General features: G+C 44.6%; 1 protein-coding gene across 2 annotated transcripts in view; it reads left to right on the top strand.

Moving 5' to 3' along the window:
* LOC125047601 (collagen alpha-1(X) chain-like) overlaps positions 1-17,500 on the top strand; it is a 209,418-nt gene that overhangs the window by 131,748 nt on the left and 60,170 nt on the right. The window lies entirely within an intron of this gene.

Raw genomic sequence — 17,500 nt, 5'->3', positions numbered from 1 at the left:
GGTAATGATGATCATAATGATAACGATAATGAGAATGATAGAAGTAATAATAACAATTTTATTATCATTAATGATAATGATTACCGTAATAACAATAATAAATATTATTATTATTATTATTATTATTATTATTATCATTATCATTATCATTATCATCATAAAAAATAATAATTCGGTTTTACATCACGAATTCCCTCGCAAGGGCTAGGACTGCGCCTTCTTTTGAAAGATTGGTTTTGGCAGGTAGCGGCCGTTACCCTGGGTTGTTGAGTATATATAGGAAGAATCATTCCAATATCGATACAAATATGAAATTTGGTATTTATACTCTTCAAACCCCAATGTTTTCAAAAATACCGCTGGCCACGCAACAATTCAAGATAGCGGGCCAAAATCTAAGATGTCCGCCTAAAAATTTGGTTTCTTCTTTATAGCTCGAAATGTATTAATCTTCAGCCTCATAAATGTATCAAAGTTGAATATAAGGTTGGGCAATGCGGATATTTTGGTAAGAAATCTTGAGATACAGTCAGCAGGACTCGGGAGGCCAAAAAAATCGTACCATTGGTGTTAAGTGAATTTGAAAATTCGTAACCTGTTTTTTTCAGTATGGTTATTAACCCGAAATGATCATATCATAGCAACTATGAAATACGAATTTTTGGTGTGCACACGTTTATGGTCTGGTTCCTATGAAGTATATATGGGTGGAAGAATACTTTTACGAGAAGTCTCAGCTGACTTCTATCCTTGTCCCACCAGCTGGCCAAGAGCGTTAGGCAGACGTTCTCATTGAAGATGGGTCAGCTCTGATCTAGGTAAATGACACAGAAATTGTCGTCTGTGTACTAAGTGTCTTTGCTGCTTTTCAAGAGTCTGGGCTACAGCAGATGCGGGTTGCATTTGGGTGAGGTCAGAACCTGTGCTGGATTAGTGTGCATGACCAATTTCATTATGATGGCCAGGAGAAGGTTAAAGGCATGCTATTCTTTCATGCCTTTATAGGATGTGACACCGTGTCAGACTTCTACAACAAAGGCAAGAAAACTGTTTGGCAGATATGGGACTTATGTCTAGAGGTCTTGCCTGAGTATTCTCCAAACTAGTTATTTACCCTCCGACAGTGGAAGACTGATCTAAAGATTCTGGAGAAGTTTATCATCTTAATGTATGGCAGATTCAGCACAGCTGCTACTATGGATGAGCGCTGGCCGACATGTTCGCCAGAAAGCAGAGGTCTTGTGAGTCAATCATTATTCATCATCATTATTTTTATTATTGTTATTCTTCTTATTATTATTATTACTGTTATAATTTTATAATGGTAATAATAAGAATAATAATGATGACTATAACGGTAATGAAGATGACATGACGATAATGATAATGATGGTGATAGCGATGATAATTATAATTATAATTAAGATAATGATGATGACGATGATAGCATTGATAAAAGATAGATTGACAATACCAATATTAATAATAGATAATAATGATAATGACAATATTGCTAGTAGTTGTTCGTCTTCTACGTTTGCTTGGTGTTTCTCCATGATGCTTGAAGGTGAAGAAAACACCGATGAAATCTAAAGTAGGTTCATTTGCGATCAGTTCTGACAAAATAGATACGGAACTCTTCCTGTTCCTCTGCCTCACACGCCAGACTCCGTCTGCGACTGTTTACTGCCAGACGTGTGACAGAGACAAACTTAAATGTTGTACTCTACAAATCATACAGAGAGTCTCACTCTTTCATATAGGTGATATGCTACACATAATATAAACTAAACATAATGTTCTATATTTCACATGGTAGAGCATATCACACAAAAGGAAGTGTATAATATATAATCACATAATTATCACTAACTACATACGATAATAATGGCATCACAATCCGTATGCACTGGCATCAAAACGTGGCACTCACAACTCACATCATTGTCATAACTCACTTCATTATCACAAACCACGGTAGTAATAGTTGTAGTAGTAGTAGCAGAAGTAGTAATAATAGTAATAATTGTCATTATCATAATAATTATACCAGTATAATGGAACTGATTATGATAATAATATGAATAACAAAAGAATGAGAATTTTTATTTACGTATGTTTATGAAAAGAAAGATAATCAAAACAAAAATGAAAAGCACAATTATCATACTATTTCAATTATTGAAATCTGGGTTATTTTCATTGTTTTGAGTGTTTTTCTTCTCGGTCATTCAATAACCGGGGTTACTACTGATGAGTGCGCCTTGCCACATCTACCATCCATTTCCAGCCACGAATCACTTTGTATACCCGTGTTGGTTGATTCTGAGTAGAACAATGGATGTTATCGATGCCGGGGTATTAAATTCAGGTGAAACATTAATATTAGACCCATCAGTTCTATTAGAACCCCAAGAAAAAAGTTTAAAGTTTTAGATTCATTAACAGTCGAGAAGAGTTCAAACTAATTGGAGATGAGTACCCAGTACAAAGGAGGATGTATAAAGAGACGAGTTGATTGATACAACTAACATAAATGGTTATTGCAAGTTCATTTATTCCAGTTCATCTCAATAAACTTTCTATGTAGGTGAAATTCTAACACAGATTCCTTCTTGGGCCAACGCCACATTTCCCATGTTATTGTTCAACAGCACTTGCACTTCAGCTTATCCACTTACATCCACACATCATCATCTCTTCCTTCCATCGTTATTTGTACACTTGTGCAGGTACTTTTATCTACAACAATTTACTATTATCTGCTCTGAAAGAAAACAGTATTTCAAAGAATTAACAAATGTGGCTAAGCAATGCTTGCCAACTACAGTGTAATGAATGAATCAGTAAAAGGGGGTAATTGTTACCGATAGCAATGCTTCCTCCAGAGACTAAGTTCTAAAATCAGATTTTTGGAAAATTAACCCAGATTTTTTTTATATACTTCCTCTACCCAACGATCTTGGGGGATGAGTAAGGAACCGGGGGTTGGAAGGAGGGGTGGGATAATGGATGGCACTGGATGCCAATAGGATTTATGAAACGTTAAAAAGTAGATTTTTCGAAAACCCGATCCAAACTTTGTGTCCCGAAAAGCATAAAAAACGATGGAAAATCGGCCAGTAAAATTCTACGGATGCCCCCGCCACCCTTGCAAGTCTACGGACCGACCTGCCAAATTCCGAATAACTCTACGGGAATCAAACCCATCGTTTCTGTAAAAATCTACGGGATTTAACGTAATCCAGATTCCCCGTAGTAATCGTATCAGTACACACCGTGACCTCATACGGAGAGGTCGTGTGGTGCCCGTGCTCCGGTGCCCTTGCCCAATATACACGAATATCTGGTATCATATATGAGGAAGTTGTACAAGGGGTTCATGAATTCTTGGTGCTCATATAACCCGCAAGACAGTGACATGAGATCAGTGCTGTGATAATAGTTATGTTTGTACAGAAATTTGAAATAATTTCTCTACCGAGTGCCAAGGACTGCCAGAGCTGAGTGCCCCGTTGTCCCGAGCGCTATATATCACCTGTCACGAGGAGGGCGAGCCGGGCGTGCCAGGCGCGGCGGGCACGCGGTCACCCCCACGATGGGGGGACACCGCAATGTAAACACTGAGGGGGAGGACTCGGTGGATAACTGTCCCTCCCCTCCCGCGGCTGAAGTTTCAGTCTGTAATTCAGTGGATAGCCCCACTGAATCCATTGCCTTGCAACGGGCGGGTGCTGAAGGTGGTGATCCTGATGCCCAGGAAGGAAGTGACGGCTTCACTTTAGTGAAGTCGAAAACTAAGAAAAAAAAGCTCAACAATGCCGGTAAGACACCACTGGCACCAAGAAGTCATTATGCTCGCCTCGCGATAAAACGATAAACTGAAATGGCAACAGAACCTCGGCAACGACTCTCGGGCCCAGGGGGATACCCCCCTCGACCTTGTGCGAGGAGACACTCTCTCCTCGCCGTATGTGTACGTCGCTCGCTCTCAGCGAAGATATGTTGACGACCTCATTGAAGGATTAATTTGAGGTATTATCTTCAAACTTTGTGATGAGCCCAAGAAGCAAGAGAAATATGACGAATACCTTGTGACCCACTACAACAAGGATTTTGATCTTGAACATGCGTATGCACTCGAAGGAGTTCATAAGGCCATAAGAGTGCACAAAGACAAGAAACCACTCAACCGTATACGAATCATATGGAAAGGAGAGCAACCCCCTTCCAGTACATACCACTTCTTTGGGAAGTACATACCCGCCAGCCACGTGAGGCCGTGGAGGGCATCCTCCGTCATCTGTTATAACTGCATGGAAAGTGGCCATGTAGCTAAATACTGCAAGGGCAAGGCGCGCTGCACAGAATGTGGAGAACAACATACTGCCAGGGAGTGTCCTCGCAGTGCAGCAGAAGAGAGTAATGCAGAAGCACCAGCTTTTGTCCCATTCTGTTTCAGGTGTGGGATGACAGGTGTGACTGCCTGGCACTGGGGGTGCACGGGCCTCCCTGCCCTGGCCCCTCCCCCCCCACCCCCTGTGGTCCCAGCACCGACCGCGAGTGACCAGCGCGACCCTCCCAACCCAACCAGCGGACAGGGTGCCGGGGAAGCGCCAGCCCGTGCCCTGTGTGACGTCACCAACCGCAGAGATTTCCCGCGGCTGCCGGCGAGTGGGGGTGCAGAGGACGCCGAACTACGCGAAACGGTTGCGCAACTGGCGGAGAAGGTGAACAAGATACTGTTGATCCTCACAGAGGGTGACTCGGGCGTCAAAGCTGCCACACTCTCTGAATTAAAGACCACGCCCCCCCTCCCTCCCCGGGAACCAGCCGAGGCAGCCGTCCCTCACCCTCAGGCAGGGATGACCGCAGGCCAGGCGGAGAAATCCCCCGCACAACCATGTGACAGAAGTGACGTCACGCCAGCTAACCAAGGCGACATAAGAGTGCTTGAACTTTTAAAGGAAATAACCTAATGAAATGGAAAAAAATAAAAGTGATTGTCAGTGCCGTGATACTCGTGTTACCATTAGTGCTAAAAAAACGAACGAGGAGAACCGATGTCAGACCGCCAGTGCTGATAATCAGAGTGGGCGTGTCAGCGCTGACAGTCGCCACGAACAATATCAGGATCCCTGTGACATCGGGTCCAGTGACGCAACCAGCCCCCCAGGTGCACCTAGCACAGCAACCGGAGGGACTGTGCTGAGAAGTGGAACAAAGCTAAGATCAAATGTTTGAAATGGTTAAAAGTACTTTTATGTTTAAGAATACCATCTGCAATGAAATCCACAATCATAAAGCTATATGTTTATGTGAATCTATAATTTGTAATATTAGAGGATATAACAGCATGGGGTACAGATTGCCTAATAGAGCACTACTCACATATGGATAAACGCACAATCAAATTTATATCATGGAATATGCGTAGTATAAAGCCTAGGCTGAATGACCTAGAGTTTTATATCCGTAAATATAATACTGATGTTATTTGCGTGCAAGAACCTTTTGCTGCTGCTGCTAAGATGAAAATAGCACCTGCAATTCAGGGATATTATTTATATGTGAATACAGCCATGACTGGATTGTTGACATATGTGAAGGTAACACTGCCACATAAATTAGTTAAAAAATCCGAGAACACTGATGTTCAATTTCATCATTTAAAAATTCAGACTGCCACTGGCTATTTTTCACTGTATAATGTATATGCCAGATACTCCAAATTTCTGGCTAGTTCTCTCCCCAATTTTCACAACCAAAGCACGTTATGTATGGGCGACTTCAATGCAAGGCATCCATACTTTGGAGACAACCAACGTAAAAGTAATGGGGAAGAATTCAATCATTTTATCAATAGTAGATCACTGACAGTATATGACACAGAAGCAGAGACTCATTTGGGAGGTGGCAGATTAGACTATGTATTTGGCAAAAATTTAGTTCATGGTAATGTCTGTACTTCACTGGTGCGAGAGTTAGTTAGTGACCACTTTGCAATACGAACAGATTATACTGTAGACAGCAATTCAGCCACTAGATCACCTAGGCTCCGAATAATTATCCCACCGGGCCTGGAGCATCACTTCAAGGCACGGGTCTATGACTGGTATAACACCTATGAAGTAACAGCTGTTGAGAAATTTTCTCAGGATCTAATCAAAGTTGTCACTGACTACTATGACACATGGGTCTGTTCAAGAAAACTCTCAAAGAAAAAGAGGCCCCAGACCTCCCATGCACCGAGGTGGATCAATGACCCAATTCTGGCAAAGGAATATAAACGGGTTCAGGAGCTTGCTAATTGTTATAAAGATAATAATACGACAGATAATCTTCTGCAGTTTCTGAAAGCCACCAAGGAATTCAGTGATTTAAAAACTCAGATTCGTAGTAAATGCTGGGAACAATTTCTCCAAAGTATCAATAGTCAAACTTCTATAGCTGACGTATGGAGAAAAATTAATAGACTGACAGGTAAAGCCCTCACAACACCGCAGTTCCACAGTCCACAGGAACAGGCTAATATGCTGCTAGAGCAGTGGGCAGGAAATGCTCAAGTACACTAACTTCCACAAGGGATAAAAAATCAGCTCAACAAGTCGAAAATAGATAGAAATTTCAATATAGCAATAGCATGTGCTGCTATTGACCCCTCCGACTTTGTCGAAATAACCGAGTGGGAACTGAGCAATGCCCTTCTGAAAGGTAAGGCAACCGCCCCTGGCGAGGACGGCATTACTTACAGCGTCCTTCGCCACATTGCTCAGGTACCAGGCAACCCACTTTTACATCTGTATAGACTCAGCCTATCACAAGGAATCCTCCCAAGCTCCTGGGCTAAAAGCTTAATCATTCCTATACCCAAACCCAATACTGATAAATACAGACCCATTTCCTTGACCTCCTGTCTGTGCAAAGTACTTGAGAGAATAATTCTTAACAGGCTCATGTATCGCATAAATGCTAAGTTATCCCCCAGACTGTATGGATTTCTCCCAAGGCGTAGCAGTCAGCACTGTTTTGCAGAGTACTTAACAAACTCAAACCCAGGCATGCAAACCATATTTCTTGATCTTAAATCTGCTTTTGATATTGCAAACAGGGAAATTATCCTTGAGCAACTAGCTAGCTTTGGTATTCAGGGAAAACTGTTAACATGAATTCAAATGTATCTGTCGAATCGATCGGCTCAGGTTCTCTTCAGGGGTATTAAGAGTACTCATACAAAAGTATTTGAACTCGGCACACCTCAGGGAGGCGTACTTAGTCCCATGCTATTTAATATCCTAATGCATAGATTACTGGGCGATATACCACTTGCAGGCAATGACTCCATTATTTGCTATGCCGATGACATTTGTATTAAATCCTCATCCGAGGAGAGAATGCAAGATATTCTAGATATACTTTCTGCAAGGGCTACTGAGTGTGGCTTGATAATTTCATCTGAAAAAACAAAGGCACTTAACCCACAGACAATCCCTCTGCCAAGGTTTCATATAAATGACGTTGAGCTAGATCTCTGCCATCAATACAAATACCTTGGGGTGATTGTTAATGATTCAGAGTTCATTAGAAACTTGAAGAAAAGGCTGTGGGAGCGGCTGAAGCCACTTAAGACACTTGTCGGCAAAGACCATGGAATTAATGTCAAGATTGCGAGAATATTTTACTTGTCATACATAAGGTCGGTCATAGATTACCATGCGTTGCACCTAGTATTGTTCAAGGAATCAGAGTTGACTAGTCTAGAAAGTGTACAAAATGAAGCCATGAGGATCATTCTTGGTGCCCCTAGAACAACAAGGATTGTGAATATGAGAACAGAACTTAATTTGCCTCCTGTTTATGAAAGAATATTATACATAAATACCACATTTAGTGTCAAATCAATTAGAGAACCCCTCCTTTGTACAGAGTTCCAAAGACAACTAAAACACAGAATAAAAGAGCTAACTTTGAATAACAACACCGATTCATACTCAAATCCATGGTTACAAGTGACGTGTAAACACTTAGTTATGGGAATGTTCAGCTGAGCTAAGACCCTACATGGACGTTCTGTACCACCGTGGAAAATGTCGGACCTAAGTGTATATTATACGACTGCCCCCAAAAAAGACAGTGCCCCCCCTGCTATACTTAAACAGTATGCACTTGCAGGTATAAATGAGCATCTAGACACTCTTTCCAATGTATATGAATGCTACACTGACGGATCCTTGCAGTCTGGGAGCAGAGCAGGATGCGCTTTTGTTGTATATAAAAACAATATTTTGCAGCACCAGGATTGTAGGAGGGTTAATGACTGGGCTAGCACTATGCAAACCGAGTTGGCAGGAATACTCATGGCCACCGAATTTCTATTGAATCAAGGCTCAGGGGTCATTTTCTGTGATTCACAAAGTGCTCTCCAGGCTCTGAACACTCTAGACAAAGGTGCGGGAAATATTGCAAATGACATCAGGATAAACGTGTATCGTGCAAAAGAACGAGGCCATAATATACGTTTTGTGTGGATTCCATCGCATGTTGGAATCCCTAGGCATGATCATGCTGATCGTCTAGCAAAGTCAGTATGAGACAAACAAAGTGTGGACATAGATTTTGGGATACCTCTTTCTAGGATTTTCTACATCATTAAAGCTTCCTTCAGAGAGGACTTGACTGAGTTGATTAATTCTCAGCGCCCTGAAAGCTGTAGCATAAAGCACTATGACCAGTTTAGGCAAGATTCCTTCATCTATGGTTTATATAAAACAAGAACAAGACAGTGTGATGTTGTGACTGCAAGAATCAGGCTTGGATATAGATTGTATTGGCAGGTCAGTACAATTTGTAATGTCGAAGAAACTAAGTGTAAACTGTGTAATGAAGAATATAAGCGAACACTTGTACATTATATCTCAGAGTGCCATGTGATACAGCCTTTCAGGCCACCTAGCATGAGGTACGGAGAACTATGTAACTACTTCATATCATCTGATGCCCTAGAAGATATACTTATGTTGTATCCTAAATTTGGAATATAATATCACATAACCGAATATAAAATGTATTAATGCTTTCCCACGCCCAAGTTATATGCCAGCGTGGCAGATGAGTGGATAAAGGACTGTGCAATTGTTCCTTTCCTTAAACTGATAAAAGTACTCATAGCAATGTTATAGGCTAAAATTCAACTGTAACACTATGTAATGTTATAACCATGCATTAAATGTACCACAGCTTGCCCACGCCTGTGCAGTTAGCCAGGGTGGTAAATAATGGACTAAACTAAACTAAACTAAAGTAATCGTATATCTCCTAACCAATAAACCAACCTAACTTTAACCCTATGAGATTTTTACACTATGATCCATATATTCCCTAGACAGGGGGCTCTGCCCCCTAGACCCCCATAGTAATACATGTGCCTAGGCAGGGTGCTACATCCGCTAGACCCCCGTGGCTTTAAGAAAATACGATCTTTATATTCCCGTGCCAGGGGGCTCTGCCCCCTGAACCCCCAAGGTAAAACCACATACTTTTATACAGCGAAACACCGGACTTTTCTTCGCTCCCGTCTATGGTCAGAATTCCCTGGTTTCTAATCACTTTTTTCCTCTTCTGGGGCACTTGTTAGGCTCAAATATCAGGCTGAGACTATTTGTGCTATATATCAACCCGTAATCGATGCAACACACTTTAAATGAAACATTTCTCACCGGCGTATCTCCACGAATGGCGTCGCACGGTCTGTCAAATCTCCCGGTAGCAAAACGCTCATGTGCAGAAGGTTATTGTACAAAATAATGTAAATAATTACCAAAATACATAAAAGAAGAATAAGAAAAGTAAAATAATTCATTAAATAGAGGAATTAGGAAAAAAATACCTGTTAATTACAAAATAATCGTTCTCACAAGAGTGTAGTAATACATGGACTACTTGATGGATCGCAGTAATAACTTACTCACATTTGTTTTGGTCCTCGCAAGGTAAAAATGGATGAGTCTCAGAGTGGTAGCATTCAGAGCCTACTTTTGTATATATGTATATATGTCGCTGCATATACATATATACACACAATATGGAAAATGGAATATTTGTGTTTTGTCACAAAATCAAAGTTTTCATATATTATCTTCATATGTTTTTGGATTGACAAAATGATTTTTCTTTTCATCATATCCATACACTGATTCAATAAACAGAAAATATGCTATGTTACTATTTTAGAACAACTGAACGCAAAACTATAGTAGGGCTACAATGAATGTATATATATATATATATATATATATATATATCATTTGGCAGGAGGTTTATTGATTTTGAAGATATTTTTACTATCGGTTTATTTGTGAGAAGGAAAATGGTAATAACTGTAGAAAAGAAATGCCAATACTGGGGCAGTCATACTTATAATATGAACAATCTATCGTTATTCAAAACCTTGTCTAATCCCCGGGACAGAGATGACATGCTTATGTTAGGTCCCGGTTTCCTGCGTAACACTTTCCATTTCCTTTTAGAATGATCTGTTAGCTACTGTAAGGTTCTTTCTTTAGCCGTTTCCCAAACATTGACAATATTCGCCCAAAAAAATTTCATCGGGGGGGGTGCGAGACATCATTCCAGGGGGTGCGAGAAGCAGGCTTGTAACTTTTAAGAAATTTCCTTAGTTTAAGGAAATTTCAGCACTTCTAAGGATATGATATTTATTATTCTCCTGCGGTCTTTTTGTTTCCTTTTGCAGTGGATTATAGAAAAAGCGCTTCTTTCATTTATTTGGTAAAGCAAAACCGTGGTATCTCCAGTTTCTGCTTTTAGCATGAAGAGGTTTATGTCCCGCTGCCCGGATGCTCACCTGCTAAGGATTAACATGGGATTAAGGAAATCAGAATCTGTTCATTTCATCATATGATCTGTCTGTATAAATAGTCCAAGATTGGATTTTTTTTTCTTTTTTTACAAATATTAAAGGTGAAATAAATATCTTCTTTTGATAAAATTTAATATTCCACATATTTTATCCTTGAACAAAGTATAAAATGTAGGGGGTGCTAGGTCAGAGAATTTTTTTTTTTTTTTAGGGGTGCAGGAATAATAAAAAAAAAAAAAAAAAAAAAAAAAAAAAAGTTGGGAACCATTGGGTTAAAGGGTAGCAACGTGCTGATGGGAGGAATATTTCTTCTAAAACTCAAAATATCTGTCTAAACTGAATCTCCCTTCTTTTTCGGCGAGTTCACGACCCCCCCTCCCCACCCCCCATTTCTTATTGGTCACGTGGTCATTCCTCACCTTTTCAAAGATATGTCGTCTGTCACATCTGAAAAGTAAATAACGATAGAAAATCAAAACATAAAATATGACGGATAGGGCACTATCATCTATAAAGAACACTCTTTAAACGAACTGGAAAAAGATAATGATATTTACACCTGTTATTTCTCATCCAGCAATGGAGCTTCCCGTGCGCTCTCCACACACTGCTAGGCGAACTGGAGGCGATGTTGGCAATGTCATTAGTTCAGCCTTTCTTTTATAATATTCTTTGGTGAATCCCATCTGCATGTAGCACCGTGTAGCTTGTTAGCAGGAGCTGTAGGTCTTTATATGTTTTTTAGTTGCATTGGTGAAGGGGTTTCCGGAACGAGGGCGGTCGTTCAGGGTGCCCTTCTCCTCTCACTTTATTCACCTGTATACCATCGAGTGGGTGATACCCGGCTCTCTGGTTATTTCACTGGGAAGGAAATTCCCCTCATCCCAATGATGCGGCCTCTATTTACTATTTCAGATTGCATTGCGTCCATCTTGAGAAAAGGGAAATCAAATTGTATATCGTAAACATAAGATTAAGTATCAAAGCTTTGACATACACTGACAAATACAAGGAAAATATAAATAGCATACGTGTCAGATAAAATTTGAGCGCGAGATTAAATTCCTATTTTATCGGAATGAACAAGAATTTTCTAACAAGATATCAGATATAATACAGCACATGTATTGGGAGTAAGTTTTTAGACTTGTTTCTCACCCTCCTTGGAACCACCCAGCTAGTAGTTGCTCGAGTTGGGGGAGGGGGGTTTGGTTTGCGAAGTTCTAGCTTCGCCTGGGCCTTCTAGATATGGCCCGGCCTGTGTCAGCATTTTACGGCTGTCTCATTGAGTTGTCTAACACTCTGTGCTTACCGTGGCGGCGGGATTGCCAGCAAGCGCTCCTGCCGCCATGGTGTCAACATTTCGCATAGCCTCTTTACCAGCACGGCGGCTGTTGTGGGCGGTCCATGTCTCAGGAATTGTTTATGGTCACAATTTTCTAGGTAGTGGACTAGTGTGGCGTTCGGCTCGCCGCAGTGCTTGCAGTGCTTGCAGTGGTAACCTAGGCGCATTCTGTGAAGAATGACTTCGGTACCTCTGTTGCTTACTTCAGAGAGTGCCAGTGGTTCAGAGCCTGTGGCGTCTGAGTACCAGCTGGCCGAGGGGGAGGTTCTCGTTTCCTCTCTGTGGAGCTGCCGTAGGAAGGTACGACCGACCAAGGCACACTTCTCCATAAGTAATTTTCGGCTCGGTTTTATCGTCATGGGATTTGGGGGCATACCCCTGCCAGCGACGGCTAGTCTGTCAGCAAGCTCGTTCCCTCTGATGCCGATGTGGCTTGGGACCCAGTTGATGATAATTCTTCTACCCTGAGCAAGAATTCTCTGTGCCATTGTGAGAATCGTGGTCAGTAGGTAGATGTTGTCTGTGGGTGAGCTGTGCTGAAGACAGTCAATGGCTGCCCTGGAGTCTGTGTGTATGACCACGTGTCCTTCCCTTAGGGACGCGTGGCCTAGGGCTCCCATGATTGCAACTGCCTCTGCCTGTAGCGAGGAGGCGTTGTCTGTTGTCTGTGGCATCCCTAGCTGCAAAGCCGGCGCCTGCAGTGTGGCTCAAGGGATCGACCGATCCATCCGTGTAGTATGTTCTACTACCCGGAGGAGTAGTAGAACTGTCATTGACAGGCTCATTATGTTGAACTCTATCAGGCTCAGTGCCCACGGCGGGGCTTCGGCAAAGTCGGGGTGGGGGGAGTCCATGCCCTTAGCAAGAAGCTGTTCTTTGAGCTGATGGCGTATCAACACCCTGGCTGTATGAGACAGCCAGGAGTTGTTTGCAACGAGCTTGTTGTCTTGTTCGAGGCATCTGACTATTTTTTGTCTTAGGCTTGTGTTCCTGGGAGCCTGGATGACCTTTGACAGGAATTGTGTTGCCGTTAGATTGATTCGTGAGTCCAGGGGGAGAAGGTTTGCCTCTATCAGGAGGTTGAGGACCTTCGTCCACCTCGGGGCACCCAGAATGATCCTGGCAGCTTCATTTTGGACTGTTTCTAATTTGTCTGTATGCTTTTTCTTTGCAGCAATTAGAGCGACTGAGGCATAGTCCACAATGGGCCGGACAGCATTTACATAGAATGATCTTAGTACTTTGTGTCTGGCCCCTATGCGTCTCCCAGTCATTGCTCTTATGTCAGACAGTCTTGCTTTGGTTCGGTCAACCAGGTACTGGACCTCCTTATGGAAGGAGAGGGTCCGGTCTATCCTTACCCCAAGGTATAGGTAGTCCTTGACCCATTCTAATTCCACTCCCTGGATTTTCAGTCTTGTGCCTCGAACTCTCTGTCTCAGAGCCATGGCTTTGGATTTGGCAGCAGAGATCTTTAGTCCTGTCCTACAACACTCCTCTGACACGAGGTCCAGACAACGCTGGGCTTTATTTTGGCTGCGTGGTTCAGTGGAGGTGATAGCGAGATCGTCTGCATACGAGATGATCTGGCACCCCACTGGGAGGTTTATGTTGAGGATGCAGGACATTAAAGTGTTGAATAGGGCTGGACTGAGAACCCCACCCTGTGGCGTTCCATTTTCGAGCGGCATGTGCTGCGATAGGTGACCCTGGAATTTGAATTTGACATTGGCAGTCCTGTTCCTGAAATAGTCACCTATCCAAGCCAAGAGCTTTCCTCTGATTCCCTTCTGGATCAGGCTTTCCTGAATGGCAAGCGGACTTGCCAGTTCAAAAGCCTTCTCCAGGTCAAGGAATACCACCACAGCTGGGCCCTTGCTGATTGTGCTTAAGAGCGTGGCTATGCTGTGTGCTATGCCCATGCCCCTTGTGAACCCGTGAAGGTGTTCGTGCGGGGGTCCCGTTTTCCATTGAAGCCGGTTTAGTACCATTCTCTCAGCCGTCTTGGCCAGGCAGCTGAGCAGAGAGATGGGGCGGTACTTCCCCGGCTCCTTTGGTTTTGGGACGGGAACTATGGTAGCCCTCTTCCAACTCTGGGGTAGAGTGGAAGTTTCCCAGGACTTGTTGATGAGTTGCAAGAGTGCACGCTCACCTGCTAGTCCTAGGTGGGAGATAATGGGGTACGAGATCCCATTAGAGCCCGGGCCTGTGTTGGAACTGGTTTTATAGGCTTTCCTTAGTTCCCTCAGAGAAAAGATAACGTCTGAGTTATCGGGTTCGGCTGCCCGTTCTCTGATCTGAGCGTGTCTGTCTGGCTGTAGACGCTCTTGTCTTGCCCTCAGCTCGGCTGGCAGACTGTTGCTGCTCGTTCTCGCAGAGAACTCGTGCGCCAGTCTGTTAGCCTCTGCTTGGGGGTCGTGATGGGTGCACCTCGGGGTTGAGCGGCTGGTAGCTCGCTTGACCCGTTGCCACAGCTCTGAAAGGGTGGTTTGGTGGTCGAAGGACTCACACCATTCCAGCCACTTTTCCTGCCTGACTCTGTTGGCAGTTTCCTTGGCATCCGTGACAGCTTCCCTTAGGAGGGATAAGTTGTCAGGGGTCCTTTGCCTTCGGAATAGTTTTCGGCACATGTTCACCCTGTGGTTGACCTCCCTGATCTCGTCATTGAAGTACCAGGCGTCTTTGTGACTTCTGGACCCAGGCCGAGTTTTGGGTATGGTCTGTGAGGCTGCTTCATTAATGGCGTTTAGCAGGCTAGCATCGAGCACTTCCACATTTTCGCTTTGTGGGGGATTGTTGCATCTCAGACAGAGGGCCAAGGCGTTTTGAAACGCCTGCCAGTTGGCCTTGTCTGTTTTCCATCTTGGATTCGGTCTTAGGATTTCGGCTGGGCCAGCATCCATGAGGGTAGTTATAGTGCCGTAATGGTCACTTGTGACGGTCTCATCGACACACCAGCCAATCCTCCCCACCAGAGTCGCAGTGGCCAGGGTGAGGTCTAGGACCCCTCCTCTGACGTGCGTTGGCTCTTGGGTGTTGAGGAGAGCGATCTCAGGGAATGTCTCTAGCACGTCGGCTATGTGATAGCCGGCCGCATCCGGTGCCCGGCAGGGAGCCAGGATGGGGTGGTGTGCATTGAAGTCTCCCCCTATGATCACTCGGTCATGTGCAGCAGAAGCACAGACCTGGCTGATGTCTAAGCTTCTACAGCGTGGCCGGCTGTACACATTGTACAGTTTGAGGGGCCCCCCGGCCAGGTGAACCTCGACGGCAAGGGATTCAACATCGTCTCCACAGTGTGATACATCGGCTATTGCGGAGCAGGGGATTGTTGCTCTCACAAGGGTGATCAAGCCTCTCTTGCCAGGTGTTCGTGGCAGTGTGAAGGCATGGTACCCTGAGAAGCGAACAGTGTCCACTGTTAATGTCTCCTGGAGCATGACAATGTCAATGTTCCTTGATCGCACTACTGCTTGGAGAAATGCGTTCTTTGCAGAGAAGCTATTGATGTTCCACTGTAGGATGCTTAGATGGTATGTCATGATGTTACTCAGTGATAGTTACATCAGAGACATCGTCGGAGTCTGACAACTCCATTGCGAGGTCCTCGCTGGTTGAGGGCTCCCCGTCTGTTGTCAGGCTATCCTTGGGTCCACTGGGGGGTGGAGAGCCTTTGGTAGCTCTGACTTTGGTTGGTTCGGCTTTTCTCTCAGGCTTTTTCTTGGCTGGCCTTGCTGGCCTTGCCTGGGCAAGGTCAGCGTGATCTGGCTCTGGCTGCACAGATTCAGCCTGTTTTGGCTCTGCCTGTGAAGGCATGGCCTGGTTTGGAGTGGGGAGGGGAGTCTCGTCCTGGGGTGAGGGTGAGGCTGGTTTTGCTCTAGCCAGCCTTCATGGCTGCGACAGTGTGGGTCATTGCCGTCATGGCGACCGAAACTGCCCTCGCGGCCTCCTCACTCGACCTCCCCAGGGCTGTTGCTACTGCTGTGACAACAGCAGTTAACAGGAGAGTCATATCGTCCTCGTCAAAGAGGAGATGATCATCTATTGGGGAGGTTTTTGTGGTGCTCTTAGAAACTTTTTTCTTTAGTTTCTTTTTCTGCACCTTTGGCATTGTCGGAAACTCCTTTTTGTTGGAGACATCCGGTGTCGGCTGGGGGGCGGCTTCCTTCCTCTTTAGGAGGTCGGGGGGCCTTTTCGCTTTTATTCCTTCCCCAGACATGGGTGCCCGGTGGGGCAGGAACAAAGTCTGATCGGTTTTGAGCAACCTCTTGTCGCCTGAGGGCCGCCTTTTTCCTGACAGAGCAAGTCAGGCTCCACGCATGATGCTTCTTGGCACAGTTGGGACATTTGGCAGTTGTGTCCCTCTTTTCCTCTTTGTATGCCTTGAGGCATACCTCTGGGTTGTGTGCCTTGCTACAGACACCACAGTTAGCCTTGTGGTGACCGTATTTCTGGCACTTGAAACACCGAAGTGGTTCTGGCACATACGTTCGAAGGTTGTAGGTGCCCCAGTTACCCAGATCAAGGGTAGTGGTTGGGGCACCTTTCATGGTCACCAGGACTTGCCTGGTTGGGGTCTTCCCCTTCGACATTCGGGAAGCCTGCACGACCTGTGGGTGTGAAGCGATCAGCTCACATCGTAGGAGACTGAGAAGCCAAGTAGCACCATCTTGGTTCTCTTTTCCTCGGGGCTTAGTGGGGAAAGACTCACTTTTCTCCCATCAGTTAGCTCCTTCGTTTCCCGGAGGAAATTTAAGGTAGCTTGATCCTAGGGCATTATGATCATGCCCTGATCTCGGGCGACCCGGATCGACAACCAGATTTTCCGTTGCAACTCCAATGCCCTGACCAATTGGTAGGCATTGTCGAAGCCATCGGGTTTAGCTGGCACTTTGAACTGGGCGAAGCGTTTAGGGGGTCCCGACTCTTCATCAGAGTCGGTATCCGGCCTCGGACGCTTCGGCCCGCCCTTTCGGCTTTCGGGCTTGTTTGTGGAGGCAGGAGCTGATGCGGCTGGTTCAGCCTGCTATCCCCTCTCAGTCGGGGAGGCCGTCTGTGAACTCAGGGGCCTCCCTGGCTTAGCTGTTGGCCTGGAGAGGCCAGCTCGCGAGTCAAGATCTTTGACTATTCGGTGGACAGACCCATTGGCTTCGGTCTTGTCCACCTTAGCAGCAGGGGTGACAGTGTCATCCTGTGCATGGGGCTTTCTTTTGCCACCGGAAGGCACATATGCCTTCATGGTGACTACCGTGGTCTGGGCCTTGCGCGGTTCGTCAACA

This window comes from Penaeus chinensis, chromosome 41 (assembly GCF_019202785.1).
Source record: "Penaeus chinensis breed Huanghai No. 1 chromosome 41, ASM1920278v2, whole genome shotgun sequence".
NCBI lineage: Eukaryota > Metazoa > Arthropoda > Malacostraca > Decapoda > Penaeidae > Penaeus > Penaeus chinensis.
Note: the sequence above shows the minus strand (reverse complement) of the source record. Positions and strands in the feature narration are given on the sequence as shown.